The sequence below is a fragment of the Camelus dromedarius genome, chromosome 5 (assembly GCF_036321535.1).
Source record: "Camelus dromedarius isolate mCamDro1 chromosome 5, mCamDro1.pat, whole genome shotgun sequence".
Lineage (NCBI taxonomy): Eukaryota > Metazoa > Chordata > Mammalia > Artiodactyla > Camelidae > Camelus > Camelus dromedarius.
In genome coordinates, this window is record NC_087440.1 from 35,298,667 (window position 1) to 35,315,817 (window position 17,151).

At 33.0% G+C, this 17,151-nt stretch overlaps 1 long non-coding RNA gene across 1 annotated transcript in view; it reads left to right on the forward strand.

Annotated features, from left to right (window-relative positions):
- The window catches only part of LOC105094197 (uncharacterized), a 1,056,246-nt gene extending 1,053,280 nt beyond the window's left edge, over window positions 1-2,966 (forward strand). The window contains exons 22-23 of the long non-coding RNA XR_004137286.2: window positions 1,692-1,862; window positions 2,791-2,966. This is a non-coding gene — a long non-coding RNA (uncharacterized LOC105094197). The remainder of the gene's footprint in view (window positions 1-1,691; window positions 1,863-2,790) is intronic.
- The last annotated feature ends 14,185 nt before the right edge of the window (window positions 2,967-17,151 follow it).

The following is a 17,151-nucleotide window of genomic DNA, read 5'->3' on the forward strand; positions in this document are numbered from 1 at the left end:
CAAGTCACTTATACCTAGAATCTAAAAAAGCTGAACTCATAAAAACAGAGTAGAATGGTGGTTGCCAGGAACTTGGGGTAAGGAAACTGGGGAGATGTTCATTAAGAGTACAAATTTGAAACTAGTAGATAAATAAGTCTGGAGAGTTAATGCCCTGCATTATTATTATATTCAACAATACTGTACTATAAATGTCAAAGTTGCTAAAAGACTAGGTCTTAATTGTTCTAATCACACAAAATAATAATAACTATGTGACATGGTAGAGGCCTTAGCTAATGCCATGGTGGTAATCATGATTGCAATATATAAATGCATCAAATCAACATGCTAAATACCTTAAACTTATACAATGTCATAGGTCAATTATATCTCAAGAAAAAAATAAATTTAGTGGCTTGCAATCAGCACTTTTAAAATGAACTACAATGCAGCAGAAAATGTATTACATATGAAAAGGGAACTATTTTTTTCCGAAGCCTTTATTATATATGTATTTACAGGTTTAAAGAAGAAGTGGATCATGAATAAAAATACATGCCTTACTATAGGTAGTGGACAAAAAAAGTTGGAAAAATCACTACTTAAAAAAACTTCATTGGCTATATTTGGTAGTTAAATGACATGAGTAGTTCTATTAATGAATCAAAAACAAAGGATAATAAGCCAAATTCCTAATACATTAATTAAAATAAAGAATAAGCTTTCTTACAATTCCTTTTCTCTATCCATGAGAATGCATATTGTGTTATTATGCCACTGCTGAGGGCGTCTGGGAAGGAGGGGCACGGAGTTAAAATGCTCAGATCTTGCATTACTAGAAAGATGCTGTTCTCAACTAACTGTATAAATGTATCTCTATATAAACACTACTTCAACCCAAATCAAAGACCTCCTTTTCCAAATTCTTCCTCTTTAGACTTCACAGAATCTTTATTTTTTACTTGGAGTCTGGTAACCTTCAGATTTAGATCCCAGCTCTGCCACTTAATGGCTGTATAAGCAAGAAGTTTGATAATTCTAAGTCTCATTGTCTCCTATATCGTGTGAGGATAACAATACAAACTTCTTCAGTAGTATAAAATGATATAGGGTACTTATAGTTAATGTAATATGTACATGGTGCCACAAATAGTAGGCACTTCAGATATACTAGCTGTTAATATTAACAAATAGATCGAAGGTACTGATGGGGAAGCTCTTAAGAACATGGAATTTCTTGGGTTTAACTGTTAGCATCTTCAACCTGTTAATATATAATAGAAAATTATTAAGATAATAAACTTGATTCAAATTTATTACGTAATAGTGTAATTTTATTTTGAAAGACTATTTTTGTTTATATCTTTGCTTCCATTGTGGATGTAAAAATCTACACAAAAATGGTTACCTCCCTAACAAGAAAATCCTGTATAATCTACAAATTATAATATTTTTAGCCCATTACATACATGAGCTAGTGAGACTTCTAAAGGGTGATAAGCCCCTGTGAGGAGAGATGGGACTTGAGAACTATTTCACCTTTGTCAGAGCATGGGAGGAGAAGGTGGAAGCCATAAAAGCAGACTAGACAAAAGCAACTCAAATTTAGGAAGTTCTTAAAAGTAGCATACGGGCTTAGCATGACAGCTGTGGAACCTGAGGAACCCCTAAACAAAATGTATGAACTTTGGCTAATTGTCTTCTACCAGATGCTGACACCAGGACTGAGAAACACCCTATTTGCTGGCAGAAGTATGCAAACACTCATCAAAGAAAATTGAAGTAACCACATGTGTATATAAGTAGACTTCAAAAAAAGAAAATCAGCAGGTGTCAACATAATGAAAATGGGATGAGATCATCAAACAGACAAAACAAATGTATGTGTACATACATAATGACAGAGATATATTAAGGAATTTACCCTGAAAGTTTAATCAGTATCAATAAATAATCAAGAAGTATGGAGTTGATATATTCTCAGTTAAGTTATTTATATTATTTTGAAGAGGCAGCAACTAAAAATAGAGTTTACAAATTAGAATAATTTTCCATCCACACAAAGCTTTCAAAATAAAAAAATCTAATGTACAATATGTCTTTATATTAAAATGTTAAACATCTTCATAGGTGACAGATTACTCTTAGATTCATATGTTACACTTCTAACTAAAACATTCAGACCATTTTAAAAGAAGAGTCTTAAACTCTACGTGTAACTTCAAAATCTTTTGAAAGAATAAATGAAATGCTAGAGATTGTTAAAAATACAATTTAGAGCTTAGAAAAACTATAATGATATTTAACGAAAAAATAAAGAAAGGAAATAGTTGGCTTGGTAGCCTCCAAGGAAATCAGTGGTACTGATAACTAAATAATTAGAAATGGGATTTTGTGAACATCTTTATTAACCTTGTATTAGTTTGAAAAGTGAGGATAGAAAATAGAGAAAGCCTGATTCCCAGAAGTTACATTGAAGGATGCACAAAATAAATAGGAATCCTAATAAAGGTGATATTCAGCTAATGTATAACCAAATGAAACTTTATAGTTCCTTGGAATAAAAGTTCTAAAATTCGATTATTTTTATTTTTATAAAGAATGGTGAATCTCATAAAATTCTCCTTTGTTAAGTTCAACAGATTCTGTTAGATATAATACTAGATATGAGAGGAGGAAAGCAATATGTATATGTATGATTATGTATATGTATAAGCTTATACATAAGTATTTGTCAAAATATATGCACTGTGTCTCCAGAGCTATGATAAATCTCCAAACTAACTTACTGCTATTCATGTTTTTCAGGGATGATGTGAATGATGAATGAAGGTGACATACGTGTCTTCTACAGAGCCATATGGTTATTAACGTAGCTATAGACGTATTTTAACTACATTTATGTAGTTAGAATAAAAAGGCAAAATAAAATTTCTAGAGAATTTAAAGCAAAATTATTATGTATTTCATAGAAATAAGTTACTTTTTCTGCATTATTGTGGTTAATTTGGTCATCATCCATAAACAGAGGCATGAACCATATCATACATTGAGCAGAATCATCTAAGTTACTAATCCTTCAGTCATTGTGAGGGAATCTGGATATCTCCCTAAAGGTACAGCTTCATAAAAAATGACTGTCACTACTCCTGCTTTCCTTATGTCTTTATGAAATGATTTTGCTAAAAATAAGTAATTCTAAAAATACAATTATTGGAAATAAGAAATTAAAAGCTGGTCAGTTATGAAGTAAACTACATTTGATTAACATTACCATCACTATCCAAAAAAACCACCAAGATTTCAGGACCATTAACCCACACTTAATAAAAATATTATAATTGTCCAACCTACTGTACCCTAAAAGTAACTCGCCAACTTAATTTTCATTTGGGCTATCTGACAGAATGAATAGTTTTTTAAAAAAATTCATCCTTTGTTGAGGACAGAAAAAATGAAGGCAAAAGTCATGGCTGATGGAATCAGTATATTATCATTATTGTAATGGGTATTTTAAAACACTTAAGTTTCATGAACCATTTTAAATGCCTCATATACATTATCCATTTTAATCCTCAAAATCTGTGTGATAGGCGATACTACTAATCACATTTAGCAAATAAAGAATCCAGGGCTTAGACAGATATGTTAAGTCATTTGCTGGAAGTTACTTAAGTTGGTAACAGGTTAGAATATCTCGACATCTGAAACCCATGTTCTTAATGACCATGCATGTTAGTCGTAAAAGAGGCCATAGAAATCACCTTCCTATTTTACAGGTAAAGAAACTGAATCCCAGGATGTTTCATAACTTGTCCAAAGCTAAGTAAGAAAACTAAAATTAAATTCTAAATCAAGTAATTTCTTAGTTTATGGCTATTTTAATGTTATACTGCCTATATAATGATTTATTTTGAAAGCTCAATTTTGTCTCAAGATTTTTATCTGGAAAAGTAAATTTAAAGAGAAATTATTTAGAAATAAAGTATACTAAATAAATAAAATCCACTTATTCAATGAAAAAAAGTGAATTTGTTACTCTCAAATTAAATTTATTCACTCATTCTCCCAATTAAATTTATATTCCTGGGAAAAATTAGTAGTCATTTAAATTGAATCCAATTGAAACTATGAAAGAAAAGACATTTAGAAGATAAATACCAGCATTTCCACAGTTGCACTATATGGTTTAAAATTTGTGGAGTCTGGACCTATTTACCATTCTGCTCTTCTCACAAAATGAAGACAAAATTAAAATTAGGCAATACTCTGAGAGCTTTACATTTAGTATATACTTTAATCCCCACATGACTGTAAGACATAGATTCCTATTTATTCTCATTTTACAGATAAAAAGGAAACTGAGTTTTAGAGAATGTTAAGTCATAAACCAAAATCATACAGCTAAAAAGAAGCAGAAACAACATTCAATTCCAAGTCCATTGCCTTAATTTGTTTACCATATGACCAATGTATTTTTTACCTTAGTAAGAGTGGTACAGAGAAAATATTTTTACGATAGAGATATAACATTTCCTATTTTAAAAGAGTCATTGGTTAAACCACCAAGAGAACACATATTTAATTAATTATCAAAATACAGCTTAATTATGTCATCTCATTAATGAATTCCAAAAGGTTAATAAGGTGCTTCTGCTTATGACTACAAAGAGACACTTCAGATGAGAATACTGGTCAAAATTTCATGAATATGGAAACTGGAAATTTACATTCATATAAATATACTTTAAATCTTTAGAGTTCTCTGCCATGTCAATACACAGTGATTTAAAATTTTGGTTATTTTTTTCTGGATACTGTAGTGTCACATGTAGTATGATTGTACAATATAGTTTAATTATAAATAGAAGGATCTCTTCTACATAAGGCTTGGAGAATCAATCTCATTAATACAATTTCCCTCATTTTTGCCATAAAAAATAATTTCCTGAAATGATCACCCATTTTATTAATTTGCTTTCTTGTGACTTTCTTTACAAAATATGTAACTTATCCTCCAAGTCAATGCTTTTGAAACATTCAGATGAAAGAAACTGATTTTTTTTAAATACAAGAATAAATTTTCAAAACTTTTGAGAAGAGAAATGATTTGTTAGATTAAATGTATAGTTCTGGAAAGCAATTACTTTGAATCCATCAATATCCATTCAGATGTATAATTTCTGATACATTTACTTTAATATAGCCTTAAATCAGAAGTTCAAGATGTTCAGAGTCAGTTTTTTATTGTCCTACTTGGCCAATAAGAACAGACTCACCCCCTGGAAAGATACAGTGATAGTCTGGTTATTCTTGGTTTGTTCCCCCAAATTCATTCTCTACCTTTCTCTGCCTCCTCCACAACCAGGAGGATTGTTTCACCCACATCAAGTTTCTGATTAGGTTCTGCCAGTGAAAATCACCCGCTGAGGACCTGACTAGGGAGAAGGAAGTAGGTGGCATACTGATGTACACCTTCCTGCTCTGCCCCAGCAGGTCTCTCACAGTCAGGCAGATCTGTACCTGTAATTCCCACACTGCTTCACCTACATCATTTCCTTGCTTTGTCCCTTCAGCGCTATGGGTGGTAACTGCTTCCTCCGGCCGCTAATCTCTGGATCACTCTCCCTTATTGGTTCACCCATTATAATGTATCCTTTTGTTAATTTATTTTCATTTTAACCCTATTGAGTGTGCCATCTGTTTCAAGTGCATGACTCATACACGTGAATAGACAAATTACATCAATATACAAAAAAATTCTTCTGTAGCACTCTTTCCTGGATGCATAGAAGTGAAAAAAATTGGACAAAATGCCAGTCCTCACTCATGGTGTGCCTGCTCCGATTGGGGAAACGGGCAACAAACATACAGTGTAAAAGATGGTGACAGTGCACAAAATTAAACGATGTAAAGAAGGAGCACAGGAAATGTCAGAGGTTTATAATTCAGTTGTATTTAACTTCCTGGCTGCAGTCACAAAGTAGGCAGAGAGTCTGATTTTACAGGGTTTTGGCTTTGTCAAGTGAGAACTGAAAGCAAATGAAGATCAAGGTAGCAGAATATCTATGCTGTTAATGAGATTAATGATTATCTATGAAACTGATGACAGGGAAGAAGAAAAGTGAGTGTGTGGAGGCTAAAGACAGGACAAAGATGAGAAAATCAAGAAATTATAGGTCCAGTATGGTCACAGGATTTTAGAAGTTGGAATACTAAGAGTGAGCTGAAAGACAGGAGGTAAAGGCCAGAGACTGGGCTGTTCTAGATTAAGATCAAGTCAAGGTTGCAGTCATTGATAATAAGGAGGAGCGTTAAGAGTGAACCGCTAAAGCAAGATGGTAAACAAAATCTTTGGAATAAAATAAAAGGATATTTTAAAAGATCATCTAAATGGACAATGAAAACAAAATTTGTGTCAGAAAGTGTTGGAGACCCCTTCACATCCATTAGAATAGCTGTTATTAAATTTTTTTAAGTGAAAAATAACAAGTGTTGCCAAGGATGTGGAGAAACTGGAATGCTTTGTGCACGGCTGATGGTAACATAAAATGATGCAGTCACTAGGGAAAATGATAAAAGAGAAAAGACAGAATTACTATGTGATCCAGCGATTCCACTTCTAGGGGTATATCTCAAAAAACTGAAAACAGGGATTTGAACACCCATTTTGTACACCCATGTTCATAGCAGCATTATTTGCAATAGCCAAAATGTAGAATAAACCCAAGTATCCATTTATGGGTGAATAAACAAAATGTGGTTTATACTTACAGTGGAATATTATTCCGGCTAAAAAGGAATTTTGACACATGCTACAACATGGAAGAACACTGAAGATACTGTATCAAGAGGAATTATCCAGATACAAAAATTGTATGATTTCACTTATATGAGGTACCTAGAGTAATCAGATTCATAGGGACAGAAAGCAGAATGGTGGTAGCCAGAAGCTGAGGTGAGAAGAGAATGGTGTGTTATTGGGTACAGAATTTCACTTTGGGAAGATGAAATAGTTCTGGAGAGGGACTGGATGGTGTTGATAATGGCCTAACAATGTGAATGTATTTAACGTCACTGAGCTGTGCACTAAAAAACGGTTAACATGATAAAAGTTTATATTATGAATATTTTACCACCATAAATTAAAATAAATACCAGAAAACAACAACAAAAAAAGGAAGTATTAAAAAGAGTATGACCAGGATCTAAAATTTTCAAGGAATGAGAAAGACTGATCTTTTCCATTGTCGGGGTACCTTTACAAAAATGGGATTCTATACTAGATTAATTTGAATAAATTAAAAAACCTAAAAGTTACAGAAATATTACATGAGCATAGCATGAAAAACCTAAGAACCTGAGAAAATGCTTGACTTACAGATCCTAATTTTCACTGAAACTGGAAAATACGTGATTTGCTGAGAGTGCTAAGTAGCAGCATATTTTGGTAAAAACCTAAAAGCAGAGAAATTCTGAAGTAACTTTTTGAGAAAGACAGAAATGAGCTATCTAATAGGCGTGTCCAGTTGAGATCCTCCTGTTGGAGCTCTATGTATTGGTGCCAATCTGCTGTGTTTTTCATTTTTATTTAGCAGCACCAAACACTATGGGTACAGGCAATAGATGACAAATACAGAACCAGAAGAAAATATATCAATGAAATAATGATGTGTTTTAAACCTCGCTGTACCCTATATGTGAGCATGTGTGCTCACACACAGATATTCTACATAACACTTCCTGTGTATTACTGTGGAAATCAACTACTCTCTCTTTTCAAGAATCCGAGTATAAACATTTTTGAGACGTATATCTAGATAGGACATTATTGTGATTTAATTTGTCAACAAGATTTTAAAACCGACTATTTTTTGAGTTGACCATTATATAATGCAAGAAACCTTAAAGCAATTTAAGTCCAATTCGGTTTTTTTTCACATGTGAGGAAACAAGAGTACACACACACACACACACAGAGGCACATCACCTTGACTAAGTCCACTACACATGAAAGGCACTCACCAAGTATCTGTGCAATGTCTGCTGAATGACTACCAAGGTAAAAGCCAAGAACAGAGGTTTTACAAGTTTGGGTACAGTTCTATTTTCATTATACAATGACTTTCCCTAAAGCAATTACATAATTAACAACTAGGCTATATATATGCTGCCTAAACAAGTCCAAACTAGAAAATTTATACAACTAAAATGGTATTATTATTCTAACTTTTTAAATAAATAGAGCTGAAAATTGAGTTTTCTGAATTTTATTCTAAGATATATTTTCAACTGAAATCCTACGTTTTCAATTCACAACTAACTTAATTCATAGTCCACAGTACTTGTGGCTATGGGGAGCAACTAAGAATTCTAAATACATTTATGCTAAGGACAGTTCTTCATTTTCATCCTTTGAGGATAATAAACAAAAAGGAAGGATAGTTGCATAATCGAAGCCATACCGAATACTAATCTAATAAGCTAAAGTAAAATCTTCTTAGCTCAGTGGCTGAATGTATTTATCTCTTTGCCAATCATTGTTTTTGTTAACTAGATAATTAGCATTTTTATCCTATTAAAAGAGTCTTAATTATATTACTCCATATTTCAAAGCATAGGGAAGACTATGAATGTGGTTCATTTCAAAACAAAAGAAGAGTAAATTTAGACACTTGAGAGAACTTGTTTACTTCCAAATTAAATTAAGATATGAAACTCAAAGAAACCAGGAAACAAAGCAAATTGAAAATTGACACTTTAACATTATGGCATTTAAAAGCTCCTTAAATGAGTATACGTAAAAGTTTAAAATTAAAATAAATGAGTATTACTTCTGTCACTTTTACATACCTTATTACATACATATATATACACACATACATAAAATAGAAATTATATATCATAGAGCTCATTTTATGGCAGAAATCTTCATATAATTTAATATACTTTGAATTATTTGACAGTGAACCCTTAATTATGCCATATGTAAGGAGTCAAAGAGATTCTCCTGTGGCCCTGCACCCATTCCAGTGTGGTACATCAAACACAAACAATGTACTCTTTACCTAAGAAATCTTCCTTACTTATCCTCATCACTCGTTTTCTTCTGACATTTCTAGGTGCATTGAACCAGAATATTTAATGCAATATTAAATTACTGTTTCCCCAGCAACACTGTAAGCTTCTTCAGGATGGAAATTGTGTTGCACACTTCACTTACAGCCTTGTAGTACTTCACAAGTGATCAAATTTACTTCTTAAATCAAGTTGAATTCAACAACAGCAACAACAAAAAAAAAAAAACAAAGGGATAAACTGGGAGCTTGGGATTTACAGATACTAACTACTATATACAAAATAGATAAACAAGGCCCTACTGTATAGCATAGGAATCTACATTCAATACCTTGTAATGGCCTATAATAAGAAAGAACATAAAAAGGAATATATATGTATAACTGAATCATTGTGCTGTACAAGAGAAATTAACAAAACATTGTAAATCAACTATACCTCAATTTAAAAAACAAACAAGTGGTATAAAATTTTAAAACAAAACTCTTGGGGCTATTCCAATACATTATACCATCTGCTTGCTCTCCTCTTTCTGCAATAATCTAAACAAATTAAATCAGGTAGCTCAAAGGTTCCTCGGCTGTAATGTTTGACTTCCATTCCAGCACAGTGACACTGGACTCTCCACTGATTTCTAAATTGCTTTATTGTGTAATTTGGGAGGACTAGAGGAATAGAATCTACAATCAGAGGCAGCTGGTCGAAACAGGTGTTGCAGAAAATTATAATCCTACTTCGATTAATCCTGTTTTTTACAGCCACCCTCCAGTTATGCATGACAGGTATCCAAATAATCAAACATACAGTCTTCATTGCAACAACCGGAGTTATTGTCAGGAGAGACATCAGGAATTACCGAGCCGTCGATACCAAAATAATGTGTTTCAAATTTTTGTTATTCCCTCATTTCTTGAATTTTCTGAGGGAAAATGTATGTGAGTGTGTGTGTGTATGATCTTCATTACAAAGCTGTGCCTTTTTCTGTTCATATTGGTGGTTTTCAATAATCCACAAATTTTAAATTTGCCCTTCCAAAATAATTTGAAAACTCAGTTTAGTGTTAACAAGAACATGGTAACTGTTTTTGCAGCATCTGGAATTATACATGCATCTGTAACAAGGCATATACAATATTAAGAATCTCTATGTAGTTACTAAAACACTGTATCAATTCCATGCGTGGGTCAATATGCTGTTAAAGCATTTCTTCTCCTGATCTGATTATTCTTTCCCAACATATAGCAATTACCATCCTGACTCACACACAGCTCTGTGGAGGTGTCCAGCATTCAGCCTTTTTGAGAATGGTTCTATTCATACAGGTATACCGCGGAGATACTGTGGGTTCAGTTCTAGACCACCACAGTAAAGTGAGTATCACAATAAATTGAGTCACATGAATTTTTTTGGTTTCCCAGTGGATATAAAGTTATGTTTACACCATACTCGTCTATTAAGTGCGCAACAGCCTTATGTAAAAAAAAAAAAAAACAATGTACATACTTTAATTTTTTAAAAAATATTGCTAAAAATGCTAACCATTATCTGAGCCTTCAGTGAGTCATAATCTATCTGCAATAGTAACATCAAGATCACGGATCAATGATTACCAAACAAATATAATAATGGAAAAGTTTGAAATAAAGTGAAAATTACCAAAATGTGACAGACAAGAAGTGAGGAAATGATGTTGAAAAAATGGCACCAATAGAGTTGCTAAACACAGGGTTGTCACAGACCTTCAATTTGTAAAAACAGAGTATCTGTTAAGTGCAATAAAGAGAAAAGCAATAAAATAAAGTATGCCTGTATGCAGTTATCCCTCAGTATCCGTGGCGGGGTGGATTCCAGGAACCCCTGCGAATACCAAAATCTGAGGATGTTCGAGTTCCTTATTAAAAATGACATAGTACAGTGAATTCACTCAGCCTTCTATACCTGTGACTTTCACATCTGCGGATATGGAAAGTAGACTGTATTTAGTAGAAGGACTAACTCATAACTGATTTTGTAGTGTTTGAAGCTGATCCTTTCAGAGCAGCCAACTAATGAAAAAATTTCCCTGACTCATTTTATAAATCAACTCTAGTTAAGTAAATGAATCATTAAGATTAACACAGAAGTGTTAAAATATGCACAATTATGTATTTATTGGACTTAGCTAGTAAAATATCTTAGTCACTTATAAATCTTTGACCCAGCTTTTCCTTGTTAAAAATGAATACATCCAGATTATATGTCTTGACCAAATATAATGCTTTAACAATGAGAGGTGTTCACTCAAAACTCTTAATATATTAACATATTTCTCTTATATATATTTTGTGTGAACGTTAACAATTCAATACTGCTAATGCTTTAATTATAATATTGTTACTTTTAATGTATTATAAAATGTTTTAATTTCAACTTTACATGTATAGAATGCGTTAACACCATGATACTAGGGAGCAATATCATCTTTTGCATTCTGAAAAAGAGATACCCTTAATTTGACCAATACTGTATATAGTTTTATATAATCTATATGATTTCAACTCCTCAGCAAGTAATGGAAAGTTTAAAAATAAAGAAATTTAATGTGTACCCTCTTATTTATTACAGCATTATTTACAATAGCCAAGATACAGAAACAACCTAAGTGTCCATCAGTGGATGAATGGATGAACTGTATGCATATATAATGGAATATTATTCGGTCATAAAAATAATGAAAATCTGCCATCGGTAACAACAACACTGATGGACCTTAAGTTCTGGTAAGTGAAATGTCAGACAGAGAACAACAAATACCATATGATCTCTCTTATATGTAGAATCTAAAAGTGTATAAATATTAAGAAAAACAAGCTCATAGAAACAGAGAGTAGATTAGTGGCTGTCAGAGGTGGGTGATGAGGGGGGAGAAATAGATGAACTGTTTTTTTTTTTTTTACTTTAAATAAATTGGAAAAAATCTTTTTTTAAAGTACCATTTGAAATGCTTTAGAAATACCCATTTAGTTGCTCTTGAGTCACTATTTTTAAAGATTTGAGAGGTATATGATTGCAATGAAATATCACCTCACACAGATCTCCTTGCTGCTCTTCTGACATTTACCCTCTCCTGTATTTCCACATGACTCATTCCTTTACCTCAAAAAGGTCCTTACACAACTGTCACCTTCCCAGTAAGTGCGTCCCTAACTTCCCTACTGAATACTACCGCTCTCAGCACTGCTTTCTCCCACTCCGACTTTCAGTATTTTTATTTGTATTATTTTGGAATAATTTTAAAATCACCAAAAAGTTACAAAGGTAGTAAAGAGGTGTTCTGCATACCCTTCACTCAGCTTCCTCTAATATTAATGTCATATAACCATAGTGTATTTCCCCAAACTGAAAAATTAACATTGGCAATATGCTTTTAACTAAATTACATTGATGCAGTGCTATTAAGTAACCACAGCCTTTATTCAGAAGTCACCAGTCTTTCTACTGCTGCCTTTCCCTGTTCCAGAATCTAATCCAGGACACCACACTGCATTTAGTCATCACGCGGTCATGCATCAGCCTCCTTGCTGTCTTCTTCTCTGTGACTATTTTTAGTTTCTTTCCATGTTTTTTAATGACCTTAGCACTTCTGAAGAATACTGACGAGGTATTTTGCAAACTATCCCTCAGATTTGACTAAAGTTTCCTCACACGTGTGTGTGAGAAGAGGTAAAAATTATCTATGAATATTATTTGGATTTCTTCTGTAAGGAATACTTGTCTCTTTTCTCTCATATATTTATTCAATCACTTATATCAAGTATGTCTTCATCGACATTATTATTTGAGGTATAATATAATGCTGTCTTTAATTGCTTTGTTGACCAAATTGTTCTAGATTTTGCCATCGAGAAGTCTTTTAGGTTGGCTCTGTGTCTTTTATTTTTTTTTAAGCATTTTCTTACTTTCTGGCAATATAAGACATCTCAAAATATCTGTATTTTCCCTTTCACAGTGCTAGACTCAACCATTCCTGCAGGAAATAATGGATTCTAGGCTTTCTCAGTTGAAAGACCTAGGAATTATATGCTGTTTACTAACCCACGAATATGTATTGGTTAGTATTTGCCTATCTGTGTAGATATTAAAGTAAACATGAGTTCATATTGGTGTCTCCAACTTTAATCCAGTCAGAACCACGAGGTTCATTCTAGCCTTTCCCCCTCCTTTCCCTGAAGGTAAGAAATCTGGCTCCCATTAACTACAATGTATTTACTTATTTCTTAAATCCTAACACACATGTTATTTTAGAAGTGCTGTGATAAAAACGTGTACGAACTACACTGTGGTACTAACGTGTAATTGTTTGCATTTAATCTTAAAGTATCCAGTTAAAACACTGCTTTCCAAAGTTACCCATGTCAGTTTCTTCCCTACCCTCTTCAGTAAGACTGTACTACATACTTGTAGTACTCATTTGCCGAAGTCTGCACTCCATCCTGTATACCCTAAAATCAGACTGCTGTTATTACTCTTGCTGTTTTCTCCATTCTCGGTGGTATACCCGTGCATGGGTTTTAAAAAATGGATAGAATCATGTGTTTACCACCCCAGTACTGTGTAGGCTTCCATGGCTCAAAACATTCCTTTTTGAGGCCTCCTTGCAATCAATCCCTTACCTGCTCTCCTCCCTGCACAGCGGTAAAGGAGTGTTAGCTTCTCGGGGGCCTTGGATGGAGCGTGAGGTGAGGAAATTAACCAGCTCTTTCAGGAGCCTTAGTCCTGTCGTCTCATTTTCAGCCTAACTCCCTACTTACAGAGGTACCAGTACTAGAATTTTGCCTCATAGAATGAACTCTTCCTTTTGGACTTCCCTCCTTCCACTGTCTGCAGACTTAGGTTTTAGCTTTTTCCAATTTGCTAAATTGTCACCATTCACCCATCTGCTTCAAACTCATGTTTTGTTGGCTCACTCTCTTTGCTGTCACCATAATTTACATTTTTTGTCCTTTGGGCATATTCCTTCACTAAAATTTTTCTGGAGTTTAAGGAAAAAACAGAAATTAATATATGTATTTAATTCATATTTAACTAGAAGCACACAACGTGGTCAGATTTTGAAAATAAATTTTTTTGAGTAAAATAAATCAAGTCCCAAAATGTGTATGTTACACCATCATTTATGTAAACATATAAATTTTTAAATGGGCTGGGTAAGTATGTAAAAGCATAATCAGAGTGTTCTTCTCTAGGGATGGTGGGAGTTATGTCTGAGGAGAAGACCAGAGAGAATGTCACTGTTTGCTGTAATGTTCTACTTCTTTGTTTAAAAAACCTTAAGTAAATATTGTTATAATAGTTAATTAAAAATAACAGGTAAATGAATATTTGTCATATTACTGCTCATGATTTTTAATGTATTTTAAGTATTCCATAATTTTAAAAGTAAAACTTCCCACTGTAAAGTTTTCTTAAAAATCAACAACACATTTTCTCTCCTAATAATTATGTATCTGTTATGAGACAAACTTCAGGAAATTTTAAGTGTCAGATAACATATTAGACTTCTGTCCTATGTCCACCAGCCTTTAATTTCTAAAGTTAAAAAGTGTTACCAATTAATACATACAGGAAATAAATTTAAAGATAACGTTTTCTTAAAAACTAATCTGAGACATCCTTTGTGGCAACATACTAAATGGCAGGGATGAGATCAAGAGTGCAACCTTATAGCAGAAAGAACAAAACATCTGGCTCCTTAGAGAGACAGTCAATATACATGTACTTTCAGGTATCTTTTCTTCCTTAAGGATCCCCAGGGTTATTTTGCTACTATATCATAATGCAAGGAAAGAATGTCAGAAAATTGTATCTGCTCAATTCTCCCTGTGTAGAATAACATTTTCCAAAAGTTTTAAGTTAACCTATATCCTTAAGATCTTTAACAGTTATGAAATGGATTGGAAAAAAATGCATATACAGATGCGTAACACAATTTCTGACATCAGTACTAATATATTATAGGTATAGAATACATATGTCCATCATTTTAATCACTGTAACTAGTAAGTTCTCATTGTTATTGGCCAGGTGGCACATCTGTTCACATTCCAAAAATTTACTTTTGAAAACTCCCACAAAAGTCTCCCCCTGGCATTACTCAACCACAGAGTATGCCTGCTTTAATGTGAACATTTGGTCCCAACATCTGTCATATTCTTTGCTGCTCCCACCCTGTAGCCATGCTTTTTCTCTTTCTTTCCAAACATTTGCTTTCTGTATTTTACCTTGCTTTGATCTTTTGCTGTGTTTTGTAAGTTACTTATTTTAATAAAAACATCTTTAATTTTTCTACTATAAATGTAATCTATGCAGATGAAAACAAACAATACAGATATTTATAAAATTGAATATAAAATGTTCTTGAGTAATTTTTATTCACTGCAACCACTGGATGAATATACTATATGCTATCTATAAAAGATTGACTTTCTTTTCAATGGCACAAATAGGTTGAAAGTAAAATAATGGGGAAAAGATACTCTGTGCAAACAGTAACTAAAAGACAGCTGGTGTGGCTATACTAATATCAAACAAATGAGACTTTAGGACAAAAACTGGTATGGGAAACAAAGAAGGACATTATATAATGATAAAAAGGTGAATGCATCAAAAGTATGTAATAACAATAATGAATTAAGCCAGACAGAGAAAGAAATACTGTATGGTTATTACTTGTGTGTGGATTCTGAAACCAAACAACCAAACAAAAAACCCAATTTCATAGAAACAGAATAGAATGGTGGTTGCCAGAGATGAGGGAGAGGGGTAAATGGAGAAATGTTGGTCAAGGATACAGACTTTCAGTTATAAGAGTAAGTTCTGATGATCTAATGTAGAGAATGGTGACTATAGTTAATAACACTGTTCTGTATACTGGAAAGCCACTGAGAGTAAATCTTAAGTATTCTTACCACACATACACGCACAGACATGCTTACACAGACACATGTGTGTGAGTTGACTATGTGAGGTGATGAATGTGTTAATTATCTTGATCTTGGTAATTATTGCATAATATCTGTCAAATCATCATGTTGTACACTTAAGTATATACAATTATATTTGTTAATTATTCCTTAATAAAGCTGTAAGTAAATAAACAACACATTCTATTTTAGCTTTTTAGGGCTGCTGTAACACTGTCACAAACTTAAAACAACATAAGTAATTGTCTTACAGTTCTGGAGCCTAGAAGTCTGAAATCAAGGTGTTGGCAGGGTCATACTTCCCGTGAAACCAGTAGAGGAATCCTGCCTTGGCTCTTTCTAGTGATTTGTGATTTTCTGGCGATCTTTGTTGTTTCTTTAATTGCAGCTACATTACTTCAATCAATGTCTCATTGTCACAAGGCATTCTCTCTCTCAGTCTGTCTTCATATGGCTGTCTTCTTATAAGGACATTGGACACCCTGGATTAGGGGCCCACCCTACTCTTGAATGATATCATCTTAATTTAACTAATTACCTCTACAACAGCCCTATTTTTCAAAAAGGTCATATTTTGTGAAAGTGGGTGTTAGGATTTCAACATATCTTTTTGAGGGAAAGATATTATTCTTCTCATAACTCACTTCTGAGTAATGAATGGATCAAAGAAGAAATCACAGGAGAAATCTGAGAAAACCAAACAAAACCCAGCAACCATCACAGATGAATGTTTCATAAGATATAGAATAGCATTTGACAAAATCCAACATCATTTCATGCTAAAAATACTGAAGGAACTAAGAATAGAAGGAATTTTTCTCAACTTGATAAAGAGCATCTATGGAAAACCCTCAGGTAATGTTATACTTAATGATAAAAGGACAATTTTCCCACTGAGTCAGGAAAAAGACATGATATCTGTTCTTGTCATTTCTATTCAGCATTATAAAAGGGAAATTATGACGAGGCAAATTAGGCACTACAATGAAATAGTCAACTGGATAAAAATAAAGAAATATAACTATTTCTATTCACAGATAATATGCTTTTTATAGAGAAATTGTAAAGAACCAGATGCACACACACAAAATACAAACTCAGAGCTAATAAATAAGTTTAGTAAAGTTGC